At 40.1% G+C, this 23,228-nt stretch overlaps 1 protein-coding gene across 2 annotated transcripts in view; it reads left to right on the top strand.

Moving 5' to 3' along the window:
• Positions 1-2,021: 2,021 nt before the first annotated feature.
• The window catches only part of OTUD6B (OTU deubiquitinase 6B), a 379,632-nt gene continuing 358,425 nt past the window's right edge, over positions 2,022-23,228 (top strand). For both annotated transcript variants that reach the window (XM_069621341.1, XM_069621343.1), the window contains exon 1: positions 2,022-2,154. The gene's annotated coding sequence lies outside the window, so the exon portion shown is untranslated. The remainder of the gene's footprint in view (positions 2,155-23,228) is intronic.

Consider the following 23,228-nt stretch of genomic DNA (forward strand, 5'->3'; position numbering starts at 1 on the left):
CTGCTTCTTCATTGAAGGGGTCGGCTAGATTGATAGCTTGGCTGTTCAATCGCGGTGCTTCTCTAGTGGTTTCGATTGGTTGAAGATCAGGGAAAGCTTCTTATTCATTGAATCGGGTCTGTTCGGTAAGTGGTTGGGTTGTTGTTTACTAGAGCTTCGTCGTCTTGTGTGGATATCGATAGTGCTCTCCTGTTCTTGTGATGAATGGAGTGAAGGGGGTTATATGAGCTACTGATGTCCAAGATGGGAGATGCATTAGTGCAGATGAGGTAGAGTTGGAAGCTAGGCTTGCAGGAACCAATGTAGAAGTAATGTGGATTATTTCTATGGCGTACCACAAAAAGGGGTCTAGAAATGCACGTTTACAACTGATTCAATTTTATGTGACTCATAGAGAATATCTGACCCCGTGCAGAATAGCTCAGCCAGGCAGCAGTACAATCATGCTCGAAGTGTGGAGAGACTAACTCAAATCTGGTTCATAGGTTCTGGGTCTGCAGAGATTAGAAGATTCTGGGGAGAGGTAGCCCAAGCGCTAGCACGGGCGGATATCACCCTGGATATTGTATCCCCCCTAGCGTGTCTGCTTAGGCTGTGCCGTCAGATTTTGCTATTGCTACATCAATGACGCAACATCGGGTTAAAATTGTAGAGGCACAGCTCCAGTTGCCCGGGAAGGATGGCGCCAAGCTACCATAGGGTTAAATTAGTAAAATTCCGCACAGGCGGCTTTGGAGGGCAGCTGAAAATGACTTTACGGGCCGTCAGATGTTGCTTAAGCTGCCGTCAGATTTTGCTTACGCTGCCATCAGATTTTGCTTACGCTGCCATCAGATTTTGCTATTGCTACATCAATGACGGAAAATAGGGTTAAAATTGCTGAGGCACAGTCCCAATGGCCCGGGAAGGACGGTGGCAAGCTACCATAGGGTTAAATTAGTAAAATTCCGCACAGGCGGCTTTGGAGGGCAGCTGAAAATGACTTTACGGGCCGTCAGATGTTGCCTAAGCTGCAGTCAGATTTTGCTATCGCTACATCAATGACGCAACATAGGGTTCAAATTGCTGAGGTACAGCTCCGCCTGCCAGGGAAGGACAGCGCCAAGCTACCATAGAGTTAAATTGGTATAATTCCCCACAGACGGCTTTGCAGGGTAGCAATAAATGACTTTGCGTGCCGTCAGAATTTGCTTACGGTGCCGTCAGATTTTGCTTACCATGTCATCAGATTTTGCTATTGCTACATCAATAATGCAACATAGGGTTAAAATTGCTGAACTACAGCTACAGTTGCCCAAGAAGGACGGCGCCAAGCTAAATTCCTCACAGGCGGCTTTGCAGGGCAGCAAAAAAGGACTTTACATGCCGTCAGATTTTGCTTAAGCTGCTGTCAGATTTTGCTATTGCTAGATAAATGACACAGCATACGGTTAAAATCGCTGAGGCACAGCTCCAATTGCACGGGGAGGACATAGGGTTAATACAAAAATTGGGTGAACATTGCTAACAAAGGGTTAATGTTGCTCTGCCCTGTACAACATAAGTTTGCCTACGAAAATCACACTGTCATAAAATGCTATCGGTAGCATTGGGTAGCAAAATCTGACGTTACACAGCTCAATGCACTCCCGACCTGGCAGCACTGAGCTGTAAAGTTAGCCACATCTCCCTGCAATGTTCAAATCAGAGCCCCTCACCTAGTAAAGGCAGTAAAAGTTAGAGAAATCATGTCAGCTCCCCTTCAACTACCTTCTGTTTGGGGCGGGGAAGAGAGCCGGGGATTGTTACCAGCCAAGAAGACACACAACGACTCGCTGTTGCTGCAACGAAAATCAAAATAGGTAGAACAAACCCAACGGCACCTAAGTATACTTTGCGCTTCGAAACACTTCCGAAATGTATAAGCGCCTTATAAATTCCTTCCTCCATGATTCTCTTCCTACGTGCAAACGTCACCACGACTTAACGGCATTTCAGAAATACGTGAAACAGTTCATACACCTTAAAGGCATTCTGGAAAGAATCGGCAAACATTTTAAACAAACAATCCTAGCTGGTCTCCTTTGGACTTTAAATTTGTGTTGCAATCGATAATGAAAGCATCATAAGGCTTGCTTTAGCATACGCGCCTCTTCAGTTTCCGGGCAGTATCAGGTGAGTGAATACAATCGGGTTTTGCAGTGAAGTTTAGATGCATTTATTTAGCTTCCATGACCTTAGATCGTTCTCACCCCTTTGTTGGGAGCCCTTCTGCAATCTCTGGAATTGCACGTTGAAGTCAGAGACTGCAGCTGTAATTTGTTGTATTCTACTCATCACATGTTTAAATTAAACATGGTAACTACGTCACCCTCTAAACATCAATGATACAGGGAGCCGGTTATTATTGGTATCGTAGACACAGTAGCTGCTCCGAAGCTCATATACGGTCGAGTTTAGGCTCTGGAATGCCTGCAGATGCAGTAACTTCTGTGCAGCTGCTACACAGACCATGCTCTGCTGTCAATGGCTATATATATATATATATGCACTGGTTAATGCCTGCAGACGCCGTAACTGCTGTGCAGCTACTACACAGGCCGTGCTTTGCTGCCAGTGACTATATATATATATATATATATATATATATATATAACATGCCAACATTCTGTGACAAAAAAATCTGTAGGAATCTTAAAGTTTCTAAAACAGTAATTAGCATAAGGATGACATCATAGGAAATGATGTCACATTAATGTGATCCAATGAAGTAGCAGGGTGTGACATCACAGGAAATAATCATAGGAACTTTGACCTTATTACATCACAGGAAATGGCCTCAAGTGACATATGGCCATGTAGAGATCATAGGAAAAGTTCAACAGAATGGTTATGAGGAGAGGGCCAGCCAGCAGGGAGCTGAAACAGGAAACACCCACTGAAAATGTATAAATCCTTCTATGTCAGCAAGTGTCTGCTGTGGAGGAATGGGTGTGAAAAGCGAGGTGATAACACTTCTATACCCCAAGGGAAGTGACGGCTGCAAGGGCTCCTGCAAATTACACTTCTAAGGCAATCCCTAGAACAAAAGTAATATATAGACAAATATATTGCTGTGCCCTTTAGTCCATAACCCAGATGGAGTACATACTGGATGATGCGATGTGAAGCAAAAAATAAGATCATTGCCTTAACTTACTGCAAAGTTGTTACACAGAAAATGTGAATGTTTCAAGGTGCTAAATGAGTGCTATAAATATAGGCGGATCTCTACTGGTATGACTCTGCCTTTCATATCACATGTAACTATTCAGAAAGCAGTTTCTCAGGCACATTTCCCCTTGGGGAGTGGAGTGGGAGTGAAGTACCTAGTGATTGAGCGGCACTTCACTCACCACAACTGGCCCTCCTGTATAGCATGAGTGCCTTTACTTTGCAAGTTCGAATCTCAATCAGCCGTTTGTTAACTCCACTTTATTGCTTTTGAAAACAGCTCTCACCCTCATCCCGAGAAGCAGCCCATGACGGTACTAAACAATTGATCATCACACGTACCTTCCACCACATGGCTCAAGGTATTCAATTTGGCCTGTGGTTTAGCCTGTGAAAAGAAAGCTGGAAATGTCCCACAATTCGTAGAAGGCACCCCCAAATTAGCATTTTCCAGAGCCTATGCCACCTCCTTATACAAAGGTGGAGCCTCTTTAATCCGTAAATATATATATATATATATATATATTTTTTATTTTTTTTATTTTTTATTTTTATTTAAAATGATACAGTTTATATATTTGAATTTTCATATACATTTCATTAGTTTATAACGTTTAAGAAAGGTGCAGACAACAAGACAAAAACAAGAAGAACACTTCAGTTTAGATTATATTCTAAAATGTCAATCAAGAATTGAACAATTGTGAAGATTAGTTTTTTGTTTTTGCCTTCAAGCAGCTTAAGCCATCTGTTATCTCCTTCCTCTTGTTGCTGGGCGATGTTAAATGCTCCCCTGTAAAGGGATCTCTTGGCAGATAATTCGGGACATACCATGACTAGATGTTTAAGGGATTCTATGGCATCTATGTCCTTGCAGTATCGGCAGAATTGTTCATCTTTTGGTATTTTGCGAATGTGAGCTAGTCTTTGTCGCGTCGGGAGAATGTTGAAACGAAGTTTCATGAATATTGTCCAGATAGTGGGGTCAGGAAAAAGTGTGAGATACGTAAATTGTATTGCTTTCCTTTACTTCACAGAGCACACAACACTCATAGCAGAACATATTCAGCACCAATAAAATCTCACGGTTCCAAACGCTCAGCTCATTTTCCAAAGCGGGAGTGTCTGTCCACCACAAACGTGTGTAAAATATGGAAGATAACCTCGTGTGATGCGCGGTAGCAACAACGTGAATGTATTTATTTAGGTTTCTTGTACGTGTAAAGCCAGGCATCTGCCTCCATTCCAGCTATAAGCAGCAGCTCAGTAGCCTCCTCCATTTGCTTCCCTTCCCTTGCATAGAATGAGTATATCATGTGACCTGTACATGTGCCTCTAATCAAAAAGAAAGTTGATGAGTGGACGATTTTTAATCAATCGGAGCCACGCGCATTGCTCTGGGTTTGTTGCAGTACAATGCCATGCAGCACACACCAACCACTGCCAGGTCGAAGTGGGCAAGAGGTGGTTCTTCTCTCCTGCTAGATGAATGGGGTATGGGGCCTCGAGGGAAGCGCACACGTGATGATGGGGGAAGGGACCCATGCTGGCTCCTGGTGCCAGGAGGTGGGCGCACTTTTTCAGAGTGTTTATGGCAGAGCTTAATACTGCTGTGTCTGACTGAGGGCTGACTGTTTTTTTCGGAGGGGTGAACTGTGGCCACAGTGGCCTTACGGGACAGACTTTGCCAGACACATATCAGATTTGAAAACCCAAGTTTTAATGATGTTACCTTTGTATTGGGACATGAACCAGCGTTTCAGCAGAGGCAGAGCTGAACTCAAATTCGGAAGAATACTGCTGCTCACCCTGCGAGTGGAGTCGGAAGACACCTGGCTGGCAGCTGAGAGGCGTGGGATTTCACGGGCCGCGCCATCACCAAGCTCTGACACTAAGACTGCCTGCAGTGCGCAGGGCAGAGAGTGTCTGTTTCACTCTCTCTGTCATCAATCAAAATAATGACATGATGGGCCATTAACACGTCCCTTGGAGATGCTGCAGTGCTCTGCAGCTCTCTGGGCCTCAGACAGAGGCAGCCAGGCCTGTAAATCCGTAGTTGTTACATGAAAATAGGTAGGCGGTAGGACTGCTTAAAAAGCAGTATCCTACCGCTTGTATCGGTAGGATTGGCAAGTATGTTTGTGTGTATGTATATATATATATATATATATATATATATTCCTTGCGCCTGCTAATGCTCGCAGATGCATTAACTGCTGTGCATCTACTGCACAGACCGTGCTCTGGTGTCAGTGACTATATATAGATATATATATATATATATGTATATATATATATTTATAATGCCTGTGCTGGTAATGCTCACAGACGCAGTATCTGCTCTGCAGCTGCTACACAGACCCTGCTCTGGTGTAAGTGACTATCATATATTACACAGCCACGTTAGTGGCTGTGTAGTTATGGTTAAGTTGCTGTTTCCATAGGAAGAGCACTTTTTGGGCGGCTTATAACTTCGCTCTCCCTGGACGAATTCTCACCAAACTTTGCAAAAAAAGTATATGGGTCACTCTGAATTTTTTTGCTTGCAAAGTTTGGTGAGGTTTGGTCCAGGGGGGGGCAAAGTTTTAAGGGGGTCCCAAAACTTCTTTTTTTCCCATAGACTGAATGGGGAAAAAACTTTGCTCGCACCTACAGCCCAAACCGCTGGATGGATTTTCACCGAATTTGGACCAGGAGCAGCGGCTTGGTCCCGAAAGCGTACTTTTGCAAATTTGGTGAAAATCCGTCCAATATTTTTTTTTTAAATGACCAAAAAGTAGGTCACAAAAAATTAGTGATATCTATGTTCGGTCCGCGGACACACTTCCCTGTTTGCTCCGCGGACAGTGTCCTGATTGGCCAACCGGCTTGCGTCATGTCCGCAGACATGCAACGTGTTCGCTGATTGGACGGTGAAGAGCGTGAAGTGCGTCAGATTTTCGGGAATGCCCGCCATCTTGGATTCGCTGATGTCCGCGGACAGCGCAGTGAAACTTGGTGGAAAAATATTATTTAGTAGAGTGTGTTGGTGTGTAAGACTGTTTGGGAGGGTGGGGGAGTAAGAGATGGGTTAAATGTTGTATTTATTTAGGTGGTAGACCCCCCTGTTGTGTTCACTTTGTCTGCGGACAACACAGATGTCCTGTAATGTTCTAACTAAACGAAATGGGGGTGTCCTGAGGACACTACGCCTGTACGTATGGTTCGTAGGCAAGTTGAAACTGTTCTAAGAACATAAGCCGTGTCCTGAAATGTTCGAAAATAAACAAAATGGGTGTGTTCTGAGGACGGTATGCCTGTCCGTTTTGTTCGCAGGCAAGTTGAAACTGTTCTAAGCACACATCATGTGTCCTGGGATGTTCGTCAATAAACAAAATGCGGGTGTCCTGAGGATGTTATGCCTGTCCGTACTGTTCGCAAGCAAGTTGAAATTGATCTAAGAACACATGAAGTGTCCTGGGATGTTTGTAAATAAACAAAATGGGGGTGTTCTGAGGACGCTACATCTGTCCGTATTGTTCGCAAGCAATCTGAAACTGTTCTAAGAACACTCGCGGTGTCCTGAAATGTTCGTAAATAAATGAAATGGGTGTGTCCTGAGGACGCTGTCCGTATTGTTCGTTGGCAAGTTGAAATTGTTCTAATAACACATCATGTGTCCTGGGATGTTCGTAAATAAACAAAATGGGGGTGTCCTAAGTACGCTATACCTGTCCGTACTGTTCGTAGGCAAGTTGAAATTGTTCTAAGAACACATCAAGTGTCCTGGGATGTTCGTAAATAAACAAAATGGGAGTGTTTTGAGGACGCTAGCCCTGTCCGAATTGTTCGCAAGCAAGCTGAAACTGTCCTAAGAACACACGCGGTGTCCCGAAATGTTCGAAAATAAACAAAATGAGTGTGTCCTGAGGACGGTATGCCTGTCCGTTTTGTTCGCAGGCAAGTTGAAACTGTTCTAAGAACACATGCAGTGTCCTGAAATGTTCGTAAATGGACGAAATGGGGATGTTCTGAGGACACTGTCCGTATTGTTCGATGGCAAGTTGAAAGTGTTCTAAGAACACATCATGTGTCCTGGGATGCTCGTAAATAAACACAATGGGGGTGTCCTGAGGACGCTATCCCTGTCCGTACTGTTCGTTGGCAAGTTGAAACTGTTCTAAGAACACTCATCATGTCAGCGGACATTAAAAGTGCCCATATGGCATAGTTAAAATGTTTGACAGTATGGGTGTGATATGCTGCGGTGGTTGTGGGCAGGGCCTATAGTCTTGGGTGCATGGACAAGAATTTATAAGCACCGAAGTTATAAGCCACTATGGGTGTGATTTGCTGCGATGGTTGTACTTATTATAATATACGTACTATTTGGTTTAGTAACTGGAGTACATGTATTTCTTGTTCATTTCTGTGATACAAGAAAAGATCATGTTAGTACTTGTATTTTGTAACGACTTATAACATTGAATAATCAACATCATTTTTTTTTTTTTTGACCCTCATATTTAGTAGATTACAAACCAGTGTACTGTGCAATTTGCTCGGTTTCTGTGTTTGTTGCTAAAATCATTGGGTCTGTGGGAGAAAAAAAAATCCATGTTGGATTAAAAAAAAAAACCTTTTTTTGTTATGCTACAGTCTATTTGTTTGTTTGTTTTCAGTGTTCACTTGTTTGTGACAAATGCTCTATATATTGGCTTGTTGCAGATTTTTGGAGCAGTTTGATACCTGCTGACATATTGTAACTGTGTATTTTTTGTTATAATGTAGTGGTATTTATTTATCTATTTAGTTGTTGTAGAATATTGGGGCAGTTATATAGCTGTTGGCATATTGTAACAGTTTATAGTTTTTTAATAGAAGTTTAGTTAATGTTTAAGTACAGTTTAGTTAATAAATTTTGGTTTTAAGAAGATTAAATAAGCCTTTGTAAGATTTGCAGGTAATCTCTGCTTTAGAGTAATGGTACTATCGTTACATTCGAAGCATCCACATTTCTTTTTTTATATATGCAGTATAGTGACCCGCATTGGTTGTGGCTCCTGTGTGGTAGATTATACCTATTGTTGTGAAGGTTTTTTTACCAAGTGATACTTGACCATGTGTGAATACAGTCAGCTTGCAGTTGTTTTTGGTACCATCTGCATTGTAACGTAGAAGCATTAGTATTACGTATTTACTATGTGTTTGTATTAGTAAGGTGGAGCGATTATCCAAATTGCAGGTAGTACATAATGTATCATGGTTTGCATTTTGTACAAGTTGCTGAAATGGAACGGATTCACAATTAGGTATTGATACATACACAAAGCGCTCATTGGGGATTTGTTCTTGTGTCACATTGTTGCAGAGAGTGCATGTATGTTTCTAGATGTATGAAATCTGGAAGATTTCATTTATAGGTATGTTTTTGTTTTCCAGTACTTTTAGTAAGTACATTACAAATTCTTGTGGATCTTCCTGTGAGTTTATAGTGAATTTCACCATTCCGGCACAGTAGTCCAATTGTTGTCTTATTCCATAAACATTATACGTGTTGTCAGGATTGTTTGTTGCGTTTCTATGAAGTACTAACATTTGCAAACACAATTGGTCTGTACTGTGTAAGTAAATGTTGTCAACAATTGGTGGTAATTGAAATAGAATATTCATTGCTACATTTGCGTAGCAACTTATACCAATTACATTTGAAAGTTTAAATGGACCAGGTAGTTCTGTATCTGAGTGCTTTTTTTTTAGTTTGTCTTCCTTTTTTGAAGAAGTATCTGGTTTACTTTCCCTAATAGTTTCTTTTTTGTTTGTGGTACTTGATGAAGTATTAGTTTTTTTAATTCTCTTTGGAGGATTTGCAGTTACATACTGTTGCATTTCTGATTGATTTAGTTTTCTTTTAGAACATTTTACTTTTTGTGGAACAGGATATGTTTTTAGATGGGGGGTGTATAGTGAATGAAGTCTATTGCATTCTAAAATGCAAGGAATATCAGAGTTTACTTGCATCAATGTTGATTAGAAATAGACTGTCAAGTGTACGTAACCGTGATAGTGCTACATAGCTCATGCCTTCTTTAAAGACTGTGTTACCAATGTCTATCAATGGTTTGTCTAGGGTAAGACCTTGTGATTTATGAATGGTGACTGCGTATGCAAGAGTTAGAGAAAATTATTCTCTGCGTACATGCATGTCTTTGAAGAGAAGGAATCGAGCTGTTGAGCGTCCTATCCTTTTCACTTCTGAAAGTTTGTCAAAGAGAATGTTGACAAACTGAATGTTGTTGTCATGTGAGTATGTTTGAAAGCCAATAACTGTACCCAGTGCTCCATTAACTAGTCTTTGATCCACGTCAAGGTTACGTTTAAGCATTACTCTGCAATTTAAGGATAATTTTAATATTTTTGCCAATCCAGCTGTGTTGGAGATTGAATTTTCTAAACTATTTAGTCTCGTTGTGGCTTGTTCACACATGGGTAGTGTCATACCATGTATGTCTAGTTTGTGGCGCTACTTTCAATTATTGGTTGCATTTCTTTTTTTAACATTGTTTCATTGAATTTGAAACAGCTTGCAAGAGTTGGCATTAAGGCCATACAATTTACATTTTTGTGGGCTAATTGTTCCATAACATCCGTAGCACATGCATTATCGCCATGAAGTGCATGAATGTGCCGGGTTTTCAATATTGCTTGTGCTTCTTGAGATAATATACCAACTCTAATACTTTTTAAGATGTTGGCATAAATGAGATCTGCAGATTGCTGTATGTTTTCTGTTAATTCTCTGTATTGGAAATGTTGCCAAAGGTTGACATTTCCAATGCTGCCAACAGTTTTACGGCAGAGTTTGTGTCCTGAGGTTTTAAAAATAGGCTCACCTTTCACTGGTGTCAATTGAAGAAGATCTCCGAAAACAATAATGTGCTAGAGCTCTTCGTAGTTTGTTTTGAGTACTTCTTGTAATCTGAGGTGAATCAAAGCCAACATTAGGTTGGAGACCATGATCACTTCATCTATTAGTAGTATTTTCATTTGTTTTAATGCTCCGCGTAGTTCCATTGCAGCTTCTGTAGAAAGTTTGTAATAGTCTAATTTATTTTGGTGTTCTACTGGCAGGAGTAGTAATCGGTGTAAAGTGACACCGCCATGTTGTAGGCAGTTAAACCTGTGGGGGCAGTGACATCAGCTGACAGTTTGTTGTTTGTCAATTGTTGAAGGAATTTACTGATGATTTTGATTAAGAATGTTTTTCCAGAACCAGCTTCACCACTGACGTTCAGTAGTATAGGTTTGTAATTTTGGCAGGTGCATTCTTTGTTTTCATGTTGTACACCATGTGCAATTTCTTTTGTTACTTCTTGAAAAATGCTATGTTGCTCATTGTTTATTTTTGATTTTAGTATAGTTTAGTCTTCTTTATCTTCATACTGACACATGGTGTTTTCTACTTCCGTTATAGCTAATTCTGCCTCATTTGTTATTAGTGGCTCTCCCAGTGGTTCTTGGCTTCCTGTTACAGAAGGTTGACTACTGTCAGGAGTGTCCTTATCTAGTTGGGCCTGGAGTTCTTCTTCGTGTTGCTGTTCATTGTGCAACATTGTTTTGACTGTGTAAAGTTTACATCGGTTATAGTGCTTTCATTTGCTTTGAAAGCGTCTTCATAGGAGTCATAGTTATCTAGTATTTCTTCTTCTTTTCTCCATGGTTTAAAGAGTTGTAGCAGGGACATGTAATATAGTTCTTTATGTTGAGGAGTCTTTAATGACAATTTGATATGATTAATTAAATTTGGTTTGGTGAGTTTTACTAAGCTGCCTTCACAATTTGACACTCTGTATTTACCTTTTTTTTTCATCTGGTTTTACATTATTTTTGTTTGTTAATCTTTGGGCGATGTGGTATAGACACATGGTTTCCAGAGTGGTACTTCTGTTTGGGTAGTATGTGTCCAGTAAATTGTTTTTTAAAATGTCTTGGCTGTTGGGATCATGTTTGGCTATTGTTTCTATATCGTCGTATGATTTTAGAACTCTTTTTCTAGATTTAGCAGGACCAAGACTTAGCCATACTATATTTTCAGATTTTCCATACAAAGCAGTACCAGTTAAACGATCTGCTGCTTCATAGGAGCCACATTCTCTATGGGAGAACATTTTTATGCCCAAGCTGTTTAATCTCTGAGACAGTGTTTTGTCTGATGACAGGTCATTCCAGAGGTCTTGGTGCTCTGTTTTTTCTGCTTTGGTTAAGTATGCTGTAACATATCGTGCAACTGCAGTGGAATTGTCTGCAATGTACTGCACATCTATGTTTGCGTTCCATAAGTGGCCAATGATTGCATTGTAATGATTGATATATTTTTCTTCTTCTGTTCTTTTTATGTAATATGTATTTTTAGGTGATTTACCTTTAACACTATGTCTAACTGAAGACATGAAGTTGTTTACTTGACCTGTTTTTGTAACCGGTCTAGGGAAACCAAAGCGGCATTTGGTGTAGTATTTCCCTTTGGTTTTGTATTTTTGCAACAGCAATATTTGCCACATGTGTGTCTTTGAAATTGTAAAATGTGTGCATGAAGATCACTATTTGTTGCTTCTTATGGAATTTCACAAGTGACATATTATTCAATAAACTGTAAAACAGTGGCGTCATTGTCTTGACCAAATTTAGGAGCATCTTTAATCCATAAAAGCATGTGGATATGTGGTGCTCCTATGGCTTGGTATTCTTTTCTCCAAAAGAAGTGTTGCACTTCTCCGAGGGGAGGAACAGTTTTATTACAAATAAAGTGTAGCATAGCAATGAAGCGATGGTGAAAATATCTTAAAACATTAACAGGATCTAGAGAACAAAGTTCTCCAGGTGTTAGTATGTCTGTTTGTTTTGTTTTTGTTTGATATGCGTAGGAAATCATGTAAATCTTCCCATGCATATTTTGCACAACTTAATGTAACAAACCAAGTGGGTGGGCCAAGGTTTCTTATCATACAACGTACATCTCCATGACATCGAAACCAGTACTCTTTAGTACCACGCATGTTTGCTAATAAATTTGTAATACTTGATTGTAAAACCTCATCCTTTTGTTGCACTTTTGTGTAGCTGACATATTTTGAAAGTGGGATCCTGATTTTAATGTGTGTGTAACATAAAGTTGCTAGTTCACTTTCAAAGAGTAGGTGGAATATGTATTCCCAGATTTAGACAAAATGTGGATCTTCAGAATACATCCGTAATGAGCGGTATTCTGATGCTGTTATTTGAATAGGTCTATCATCGTATCTTCCTCCTTTGCCAGTACGAAAGAGTAGAGGAAAAGCACGTGCTTCTATACTTTTTTCCCATATGCTGATTGGTGATCCTTTTGTTTGTCTCATTTGGTATGTTTCTAGTGCATCTTCTACGGTGTCATTAGAGAGCAATGGACGAATGTATAATGGTCTAAAGTATCGGCTAATTTAGCAGGATCTAGAAGCTCAAATTGACCAGCTTCTGGTGACTATTGAATTATTTCAGTGGTTTCCTTCAAGTTTTCTTCAATATTAATTTCTTTGTAGTATTCATTATTGTCTTTTAGATATTGCAAGGCTTGTCTAACTTTATGTAAATCTACCAGTTGTTGCACTATTTTTTTGTCTCTTGTAGGTACACCATTTACTAAGATAATTAAAGATTGCTCCATTGGATGTTGCACTCCCAGAGTGTGCACATTTTGTTTTTGATCTAATGGTAAATACACTACTTTTCCACTAATACCTTTCACTAATTCAGAGGGAGGTAATTTTGCTGTTTTTGGTTGAAGGCGTATTGTTGCTTGAAAGGGGTGCACTGTTTGAATTATGATGCTCTCATATAAATTGAGTTGTTGTAGGGGTTTTGGTAGTGGAAATAATTCCTAATTATTTGTGATAGCCCGTGAAGGAGTTTGGTTGTTGTCAAGTTTTGTAGTGCAGTAACTGCAAAGTATTAAGGGGTCAGTTATTTCGTATTTGTTTTCTGCTATAAGGTAGATAGCTAATTCAACCCATTTAGAATCTTCATTGTCTTCTATTTTGTATGTTAGGTCTACAGTTTTTGTGTTACTTTTATAAATAGTTCTGCGGCAACATACACACACATAGTTTGGTACTTGAGCAGATGTACTTTTAAATTTCAGTATTTCTTTTTTGTATGTGTGTAGTAAAAGGTTGCCATGCATAGAATTGTTGCTAATTTGCTTTAAAGCTATTTCATTCTGTAAGTGGCTTTCACTTCCAAAATATTTTTTCTGGATATAGTCGATTTCTTCAAGTAGGTCTTTTGCTGTACCATCACGAAGAATGTTATTTAAATTGGCTAGTGCTAAAGCAGGACTTTTAGCATAGTACAGTTTATAGACTAGATTTCTTATAGTTGAATGATGTGTTGATATCATTTTGATATGATGGAAGGTGGTTTTGCAAGTAGGTCCTGAAATGCAGGCCAATGAATGTCCTTGTAGTCCTGTGTACTTGCGCACTGGACAGGTATCCATATTTTGCAGTAGTTTAATTTTGAGTTTGTCTTTGCCTTTCACATATTGATTGAGGAATTGGCTTGAAGACTTGAAAGATTTTTGGGAATGTTACAAATTGACGTGCATGGCCATTTGTATACTAGACGTTCTGATTCAGTTGAATGGAAAGGTAATTCTAAGTTTTCTAGGGATTTTTTTGTAAGCAGTATTTCTTGTTCCATTATGGTATTATTAACTTTTTCATAACCTCGTCCACTGCTATGTATGGCAATTGTATTTGTTGTTTGTATGCTTCTTCATTAAAATATGGTTCTGTGTGCTTGTAGTGTGACTCCACTCACCTCCACAGATATTTAAGAAGTTATTTCTGTTGACATTTCGTTTCTTGAGATGTATTTTTTGTAATTTAGTCATTAGTTTTGTTAGTGGTTTCATTTTGTTTAACACTAAAATAACTTTCTTTTGAGAAGGATTGCACTGTCTATTAAAGCTTCTAGGATTAATTTCCTACGATAGGTTTTAAGGGTTGTGCCTGATTTCTCTCCTGTTTTTATAAGATTTTGAAGGACTATGTGACGGAACATTTTTGCTAACATACTTTTTTTGGTATGCTTACTTGGCACTATTTCAAGATTTATAGGAGCAGTTTTATCAGTAATGGTAGCTGAATATTGGTTAATTGTTTTTTGTTTCGTTTTACATTTTGATAGAGGAGGCAAAGTTTCTGTACTTGAAGCTTGTTTTGTTTCGCCAAATGACTGTATTAGCTGTTTGTTTGAACTTTTTTTTACAAATTCTGATAGAGATGGATGCTTATTTTGGACACTTCTATTTTCATTTGCTCTACTTCTGCGTTGCTTTCTACGGACTTGATTTTTGGTAGGCATTCTTTAGGGTCTGTTGAAAAAAAAATAAAGAAGGTATGGGTTGGGGTTTTCTGCAAGGTATGTGCTGTGTGCATGAGTGTCTGAGTATGATAATAAAGATGTATGTGATGGTGTGTGATTGTGCATTGGGCAACTACAACTAGTTGGGATGGGTATTCTTGAATTTATGTGCTACTAAGCTGGGGTTGAGATGACAGTAGAAAGTAAGCTAGTGGTGTGGAGAAGTACAAATAGTAAATCTAATGGTATACACTTAAAACAGTTGTTTGTTCCATAATATCAAAATTCTAGGGGCTGAGTTGGGTCGAAAAATGGGAATTTGTGCGCCATTCTGCCTGTAAATCTCTGTTTAAGAAATGGGGATTTATGGACAGAATGGTGCACAATCTCTATTTTTAGGCACAGAAATAGCATGAATTAACCCTGCAGTGTGTTTGAGTAATAGTACAAATATTATGGTGGTATTTAACTTAGTTTTTTTCTGGAATGAGCAGGTTTCTTCTTAGTTCTTCTTTGTACTTCAAATTTGGCTGCTTCTTTTCAGGAGAGTGGTCTTCACTGCAATTGTAAAGGAAACAAATTAGTAATTTTGTTTGTATATAGCACTGATTTTAGACATTGATTTTTATGTTTTTGTACAAGTATTGTTGTTTGATATTTGAACATAGTGTGTGCAATTTTGTTTGAGTATGTTAACTCTTTATATTGTACTTTAAATATGTTAGTTCAACATGCTTTGCAAATGTGTGTGTAAAAAGAAATTAAATAGCAGATGTGTTTGGAAGTGACAGTTGATTATAGGAGATGGGAAAAATGACAGTTCATTTTATAGGTTATACAAGCTAAAAGTCAGATAATTTGTTTATATGAATCTATAAGAATTGTACATGTACTATACACAAAATATGTATACCTGTACTTTGTGTTCATGCATATGGATATGCATGCAGCTGCAAGTAGAAATATTGGAGACTTGTACAGTATTTCTTGTAGAAGGTGCTTTCCAATGATATGACACTTGTACTCAGAGAGATTAAACGTACATTTGAAGTGCTGATCTATGATGATGCAGTTAGATGTAGTGGTCTTGGATGTGATTGGTGGATGGTCGTGTGATTGCTTAGCTAAATCCAATGAGGGAATGTCACAGAAAGTGAAATGGAAATGGTAGAAGGACTGTCCATGTTACTATATGTCCGCGGACATGGCGGTAGTCCGCGGACATCACGTGTTACATCTGGGGATTTTGGGGTGGGGAGGCCTAAACTGAGAATGAGCAGAGCAAGGTATTGGTCAGTAAAGTTTAGTGGGTGTGTTGTGCCAGGAGAGCGTTTCTCAGATACTCTTTTTGCTGAGAGAAGAAAAGATAGCTATGGCTGTGTGTTTCAGAAAACAGATTGTTTGGATTTTGGGAGACTCATGGATACATTGGTTGAAGGTGCATGCAGAAAGCTGTGGAGTAGCTGTAGATCTTGGATTCCCACATGTGGAAGTGCACTGGCATGGAGTACGTGGCATGAAGTGGTTGGACTTGCTACCTCTCTGTGCTACTTTGGAGACAGAGCAACATCCAGACATAATTGTAATTCATTGTGGAGGGAACAGTTTAGGACATGTCTGGAATTTCTTTGCAATTTGCAATGAAAGAAGGACTTGGGAAGGTCATGGACATGTTTCCAAATTCTCAATTTCTCACGGATTGCGCAGAGACAAATGTGGCTTTGTTCGTCTTCATTTGGTCCACAAATGGAGAAAGCAAGGCACAATGTCAATAAGGCTGTTTGTGCCTTTTTAAGAGATTTTGGCATGTCCTCTTTTCACAATGAAAATATTATGTTTCTTAGCACATACATTTTTCGCAGAGATGGAGTCCATCTTACTTATGCTGGCAATCTGTTTTTTCTGAGAAATGTACAAAATGCATTGCAATCTTTTTTGGAATTACAGCATCCATTTTGTAGTAGTTGTTGAGCATTTCAAATTTTTCAAACACAAACGAACACCACCAAAAGGCTCTTTTCAGAGCCACCACTTCCTCCCAGACAAAACTGCAATGGTTATGATAGGGCAGCACCCCAAAATGTTAGATGTTCGCGGACTGTCTCTGACTCTGAAAAGAGCCTTTTTTATTTTTGTTGTTTTATATTTTTTTTGGTTTTTTATACACTACACGCTAGGAGAGGAGGACAAAGGAGGGTAAGGGGGGACACCAACTACGGGGATAAGAAAGGGCGGGTGGAGAGAGGAAGATGTAGAGTGGGTCTTACTTGGGTAGTGAGCAGATCTTCTCGTGCTCTGAGACCAGAGTCTCAAAAGCACTTCGAAGTCTCTCCCCTCTGCAGAGTACTGTGTCGCAGTACATGCACACAACTGTGACCTTCGGTAAGGGTCATCAGCATTGCGTATGGCCTGTGAGGCAGCTTGAGCAATACGCTGTCCCACAGGAGTGTTCCTTGTGGTGACAGGATCGGAAACAGAGGATGTAGTAGAGGAAGTCAACCTACTACGCTCCTCGCAAGGTACAACCTTGCGAATGGCCCCCGCGTGGAACGACTTTAGGTGTCGCTTCATAGTAGTCATACCAAAGCTGTACGAACCAGGCCTCCTGCGACTCAGTACCATTTGGCACTGGTTGCAAGTGACATGGTTCACACTCGCCTTATACCATGAATGGTAAATAACCGCCACACCCAAGACTCACGGCGAGTGCTGGTAGTAGGGACTTCCACTACCTCATTCTCATCATCCTCCTCTGCATCCTCACTCCTGTTCCCCTCTTCAGGCCCTTGGGGAGGTGGTGGTGGAGGAGGGGGAGGGGGTGGGGGTGCAGCCATAGATGCCATCAGGTTTCAGATGAAAATCTGGAAAGTTGGCAGCAAAATGCACTGTGTTCTGTAAGATAACAAGAAACGCAATGAGAATGAGTTCTAGGGTGTGGTCTTTTATAGGGGTGCTTGTGCGCGGTTCGCGGACACACGCCCTGTCCGCGTACAGATCGAACACCAAAAAAAGGTTCAAAAAGTATGTAGAAACTCAGGAATACTGTCTGGGACTTTTGCTATGGTGATTTATTATTGAAAAATATTGTGGATTGCTTGAAAAGGTAGTTTTAAATTGTTCGGGGACACGAATGGTGTCCGCAGTCAGAACACATGCTCAGCGTGGGTGTGGTCATATGATAGCTTTGCGAACATGTCCGCGAAGGGAGCGGGTGTCCGCAGGACATCAAATGCACCGAAATTGTTTTGCGCATGCGCGTTGGTGTTCTACGGACACTGTTCGGGTCCTGAAACTAATTAAAAGTGCGTCACAAGTGAAACGAACAGGCGTTTGTTCTTAGAACAGTTTCAACTCGCTTGCGAACAATACGGACAGGCATAGAATCCTCAGGACACCCCCATTTTGTTTATTTACAAACATTTCAGGATAATGCCTGTGTTCTTGAAACAGTTTCAACTCACCTGCAAACAATACGGACAGGTCTAGGGTCCTCAGGACACCCCCATTTTGTTTATGAACATTTCAGGACACTGCATGTGGTAGTTTGATTGCGGACATCCCGAACACCAGGTGTGTTCTTAGAACAGTTTGAACTTGCATGTGAACAGTATGGACAGATATAGTGTCCTTAGGAAGCCCCCATTTTCGTTTCTTTACGGTCATTCCGGACACTTGAGCTGTCCGCGGTCACCTGACCTGCTTTTTAAAAAAAGACAAGAAATGAATTAGGACACAATATAATAATTTTACTTTATTTTATATGGATGTTAAATTTATGACATAGAAGGTGAGGCAGAAACTGAAACAAAAACTGGAGAATTGGGGGTTTCAAGAGGATTCATATGAGGTGAAGAAGGGATGGAAGTTTCATCAAAAACGTTTTGTTCATGGAGAGGATTTGGGGATAATTGAGTGGGATATGGTGAGGGGGGACAGGCACATGTGGGACAATGGTATCCAGTTTTTTCTTTCAAGTGATCCTCCACAAAGTTTTTTAAATTGTTGAAATTTTCCATGAGTATATCCATTTTTTCTTCCATGTGCTGGAGAGTCTTATCTAATAATTTTTTTTGTGTACTAATTTCAATGTTTGGTCTGTACCAATGTATATGTTAAATATATATAAAATAATATTTATTAATTGGTTTATACAGAAAGGTGTCTACCATTAGGTTCACTATCTTCAGACATTTACTTACGAGGGAAATGCTCCTCTAGCCACTCCAGAGTACTAGACATTTCTGTGAAAAAAATAAATATTATATCACTTTTTTGTATCTAATACAGGCATTTTAGAAATATATGAGTAAAATGAAGTACACTTACTAGCTTCTGGTAAGGTGTATTCTTGCTGGTCTGTACATCTGCTGTTGCTCTTAGTTGTGGAGTTTCTGTGAGGTAATCATGTTGGAAGGATATTTTTCTTCTTTTGGTATATTCCATTTTAGAACATATTGTATTTAAATGAATAGTTGATGTGTTAGATATATAGGTTCCACTTCTTATTTATTACTACATATAATGTGTTTGCGTGCTGGTTTTTGAACTTATGAAGTGTTCATATGGCATGATATAACAATTTAAGATACCCCCTGAGTTGTTGGGTAGTATTGCTGTTGTCCGCGTCCGTCCGCGGACACTTGCACAGTCCGCGGACATCAAAATCACTAACTGGGGTTCAGTATGTTCTATGTTACATGTATATAAAGTTAGGGATATTATGGTTAAGTTGTGCTACTAAAAACCTATGAAATTCAGTAAAAAAACTTTGTGAAAGGGACGTTATGGTTCCAAGTAAAACTGAAAAACCCCTGAAATTCGCCAGTTATGGTAAGCTAAGCAACCATAACTCGCGCCACCACCATGCACTGCTAAGACTAACACCCAGGACATCAAAGATGACATCACAAATGTCATTAATGACATCACATGGCTGGCTTCCCCCTTTTTTCCTTTACTGACATATCTAGGCCAAAAGGTTTTCTTCAGTAACAGCCAGGAACAAAAAAATTAAAAGGTACTAGATTTGTAGACTTATCCTTCAAGTATGTTCTTACAGTAATTCCCTTAGGGGCCAGTCACATCATATGAAACATATACATAGGGGAAAACACAAGCTTGAAAGACAACAATGCTTTCTGTGCATGAAGATAATCAGTAGGGTTATCAGCACTTTCTGATAGTTTTTTTATTTTTTATTACTGTACTTTACCTGTATATGCTCATATTTGTATACATTGTACTCACACTATTTTCCTTAGGGTCGTATCAGATCATATAATACATATACATAGGGTAAATAGCAGTTTTGAAACAGAGCAATTATTTATTTGCATGAAGATAATCAGTTAGGTTACCAATACTGTCACTTATCTGACATTGATTGATATGCTATTGTCATTTTAATTCTAATTGATAAATTGTATACTATGTCTTATTTTTGATATTGTAAGGTTGATTAAATTCAACTGATTCAATAAAAATAAAAAAATACTGTAACCACACAGCCTACTTCTGTGCGACACACAATCCCACCAGCCAATCCCACCAGCTACCTTGAAAGCAATAAAAGAGGCTGTTGATCCATATCTTTCGAAGACAACAGTCCTCTGCATATACTGCAACACACCACTTTGCAGGGGGAAGCAATTTCAAAGTGCTTTTGAAGCTGTAATCGGGGAGCATGAGAAACACTGCCCCTTTCTTTAGAAGTAACACACTCGCAGCATCTTCCCCTGTCCACCTGCCCCTCCATATTTCTTCCCCACTTTACGTTCTAACCTCTCCTGCGCAACCAGCGCTCACAGTTAAAAAATAGAACAAAAAGAAATCTTGTAGACTCCCTCTACTTTACATTTCTCAGTAAGACTCAATAAGATTTTCCAACATTTCCATTAGCATTTCAGGGACTGGAACGGGGAATAGTGGGCCGGCAGCCCAACTTATCGGCCCAAGCGAAGCGAGGGTGGATAACGAGGGCTCCGGACCGTTATCCCCCATCCCAGCCCCTGCAATGGGGAATGAAAGCCATTAGCACCCCGGGTTGCCAAGTTGGGAACACTGGGTGCTAAAAAAAAATAGTATTTTTCTTCCTACACCAGGACGCCTGTAGCGTCCTGCTGTAGCAAGGAAAATCCTTTTCCAAGATGGCCACCATGGAAAGGGAAGGCGGGGCTCCGTACAGAGCCCCTCTTCCCTTTCCATGGCAGCCTGCAGAAGGTGAAGAGAACTTTACCACATAGACGGTCCCACGTGGACATGGCCACTTTAACCCCATTTGTCGTCCCTCATGGTCATGGCCAGTAGCCACATTGTCCGGGTCATGACCTTATCAGACAATCTGGCCACTGCCCATGTCTACAGGCTATACCTCAGTCCCCAAAGGTATATCCCTATTTTTTTTTGCCTACATTATGACATTTGTCAAAAAATAAAAGGCGGGCACATTTGCAAAACCATGCTTTAAGGTCCTTGACAATGCTCTTTACGTGGGTTTGCTGGATAGGTTCCATGTCATTTCATCGCAGGACGTTTTTTTGCGGGGTTTTTTACCGCAGATTTATTTTTGAAAAAACTAGAATTTTTTATTTTTGGGGGGGTTGCCCCCCAAACCCGCCTTCCCCTTTAATTGTTTTATATTGCCGTACACCCACACCCAATTTATATAATTTTTTTTAACTCCCCCAGAAAAATTCAATGAGATTTTTCAGCAAAAAAATTGTGGTAAATAACCCTGCGAAAAAACATCCCGCGATGAAAGGACGTTGTACCGCTGGAAATTGCCCACGTTTTATTTTTTTTAAAGTGTCAAAATGTACATAGAATAGTCATATAACTTAGCCCCCACTTGACAGAATCCATTCTAACTTTACACAAACTTTCAAGGTTTGGTCTATAATCTTTCTGAAAACGTTTGACCAAATTCGTCAACGGAAACAAAGTTACAAGCCATCTAAAAATGTTGAGACCCCCCTCTAATTTAGCCTCCTCTTGACAAAATCCCACCAAACTTTACAAATACATGTATATCTCGATCTAAAATCTTTATGCCATTTTTTTTGTGTAGATATGTCAAATGGCACTACATTTATAAGCCTTGAAAATATTTTGGGACCCAACCTCTAATTTTGTTTGCTCTTGACAAAACGGCTCCACACTTTCCAAAACCATTCAGAATCTGGTCTAGAAACAAATTCCAAAATTGCATGCAGTCTCATTGAGTGACGCCAAAGTTATAAGCCATCAAAAAACAGCTTTTCACTAACCCAGTAATGCAGAATTAGGCATAGATGTACCCGAACATCTGAAGTGTTCGCGAACATCACAGGACTATATTCGAACATCTGGATTGTTTGCGGTCTTCAGGGATGAAAAACACATTTTCTAGCTTCTTACGGCCATATCCCATCCCATCCTCATCAACCCCCACCTCCCCAGAGATTGTTTGAGTTTGACAAGTGCAATGTTGTTTTTTTTAATAGGTTTTTACTGCGATGTTCGCGGCCACCGGCGGATGTCCACAAATCCAGCATGGCGGATGTTTCCAAAAATCTGACGCACTTCACGCTTTTCACCCACTGTCAGTGGGTGCGTCTGATGTCTGCGGGCATCAAGTCGTCCTCTTGGCCAATCGGAGGCCCGTCCGCGGACCAAACAGGGAAGTGAGTCCGCGGACCGAACCCAGATATAACTAATTGTTTTTTACCTGTTCTTGACCCGTTTAAAAAAAAAAAAAAAGCTACTGGACGGATTTAAACCAAAATCAAAATGACAAAAGCATGCTTTCGGGACCAAGCCGCCGCTCCTGCTGCCAATTTGGTGAAAATCTGTCCAGCGGTTTGGGATGTAGACGTGAGCTAAATATTCTTTCCATTTTGTCTATGGAAAAAACAAAAAAATGTGGGTCCCCCCCACAACTTTGCCCCCCCTTGACGAAACCAAACTTCCCAAAAAAACTCTGACGGGACCATATACTGGATTCGTCCATGGGGGTAAAGTTATAAGCTGCCCAAAAACTGCTCTTCCTATGGGTTCAGCAAGTTAACTATAACTACAGGGCCACTACCGCAGGCCCTGGTTACACGGACTGCGGCAGCGGCTGTGTAGTTATGGTTAAGTTGCTCAACTCATAGGAAGAGCACTTTTTGGCCGGCTTATAACTTTGCTCCCCCTGGATGAATCCTCACCAAACGTTGCAAAGAAAGTATATGGCCCGCTCCGATTTTTTGTGGTAAGTTTGGTGAGGTGTTGTCAATGGGGGCAAAGTTATACAGGGGGGTCCCCAATTTTTGTTTTCATAGACTGAATGGAAAAAAAAAATTGCTCACGCCTACAGCTCAAACCATATCTGTAAGGTGGAAAGGTTGTTGGAATTGCAAGTAGTACATAATATGCCATGGTTTGCATTTGTACGAGCTTCTGAAATGGAATGGATTCATAGTTAGGTATAGATACATACAGAAAGCGCTCGTTAGGGACATGTTCCTGCACCACATGGCTGCAGATGGTGCATGCATGTTTCCACATGTATGAAATCTGGAAGATTGCATTTATAGGTATGTTTTTGCTTTGCAGTACTTGCAGTAAGTACATTAGAAATGTGAGTTTATAGTGAATCTCATCATTCCCGCACAGTAGTCCAATTCCTGCCTTATTCC

The sequence above is a fragment of the Ambystoma mexicanum genome, chromosome 5q, assembly GCF_040938575.1.
Source record: "Ambystoma mexicanum isolate Mex_15411 chromosome 5q, UKY_AmexF1_1, whole genome shotgun sequence".
NCBI classification, from domain to species: Eukaryota; Metazoa; Chordata; class Amphibia; order Caudata; family Ambystomatidae; genus Ambystoma; species Ambystoma mexicanum.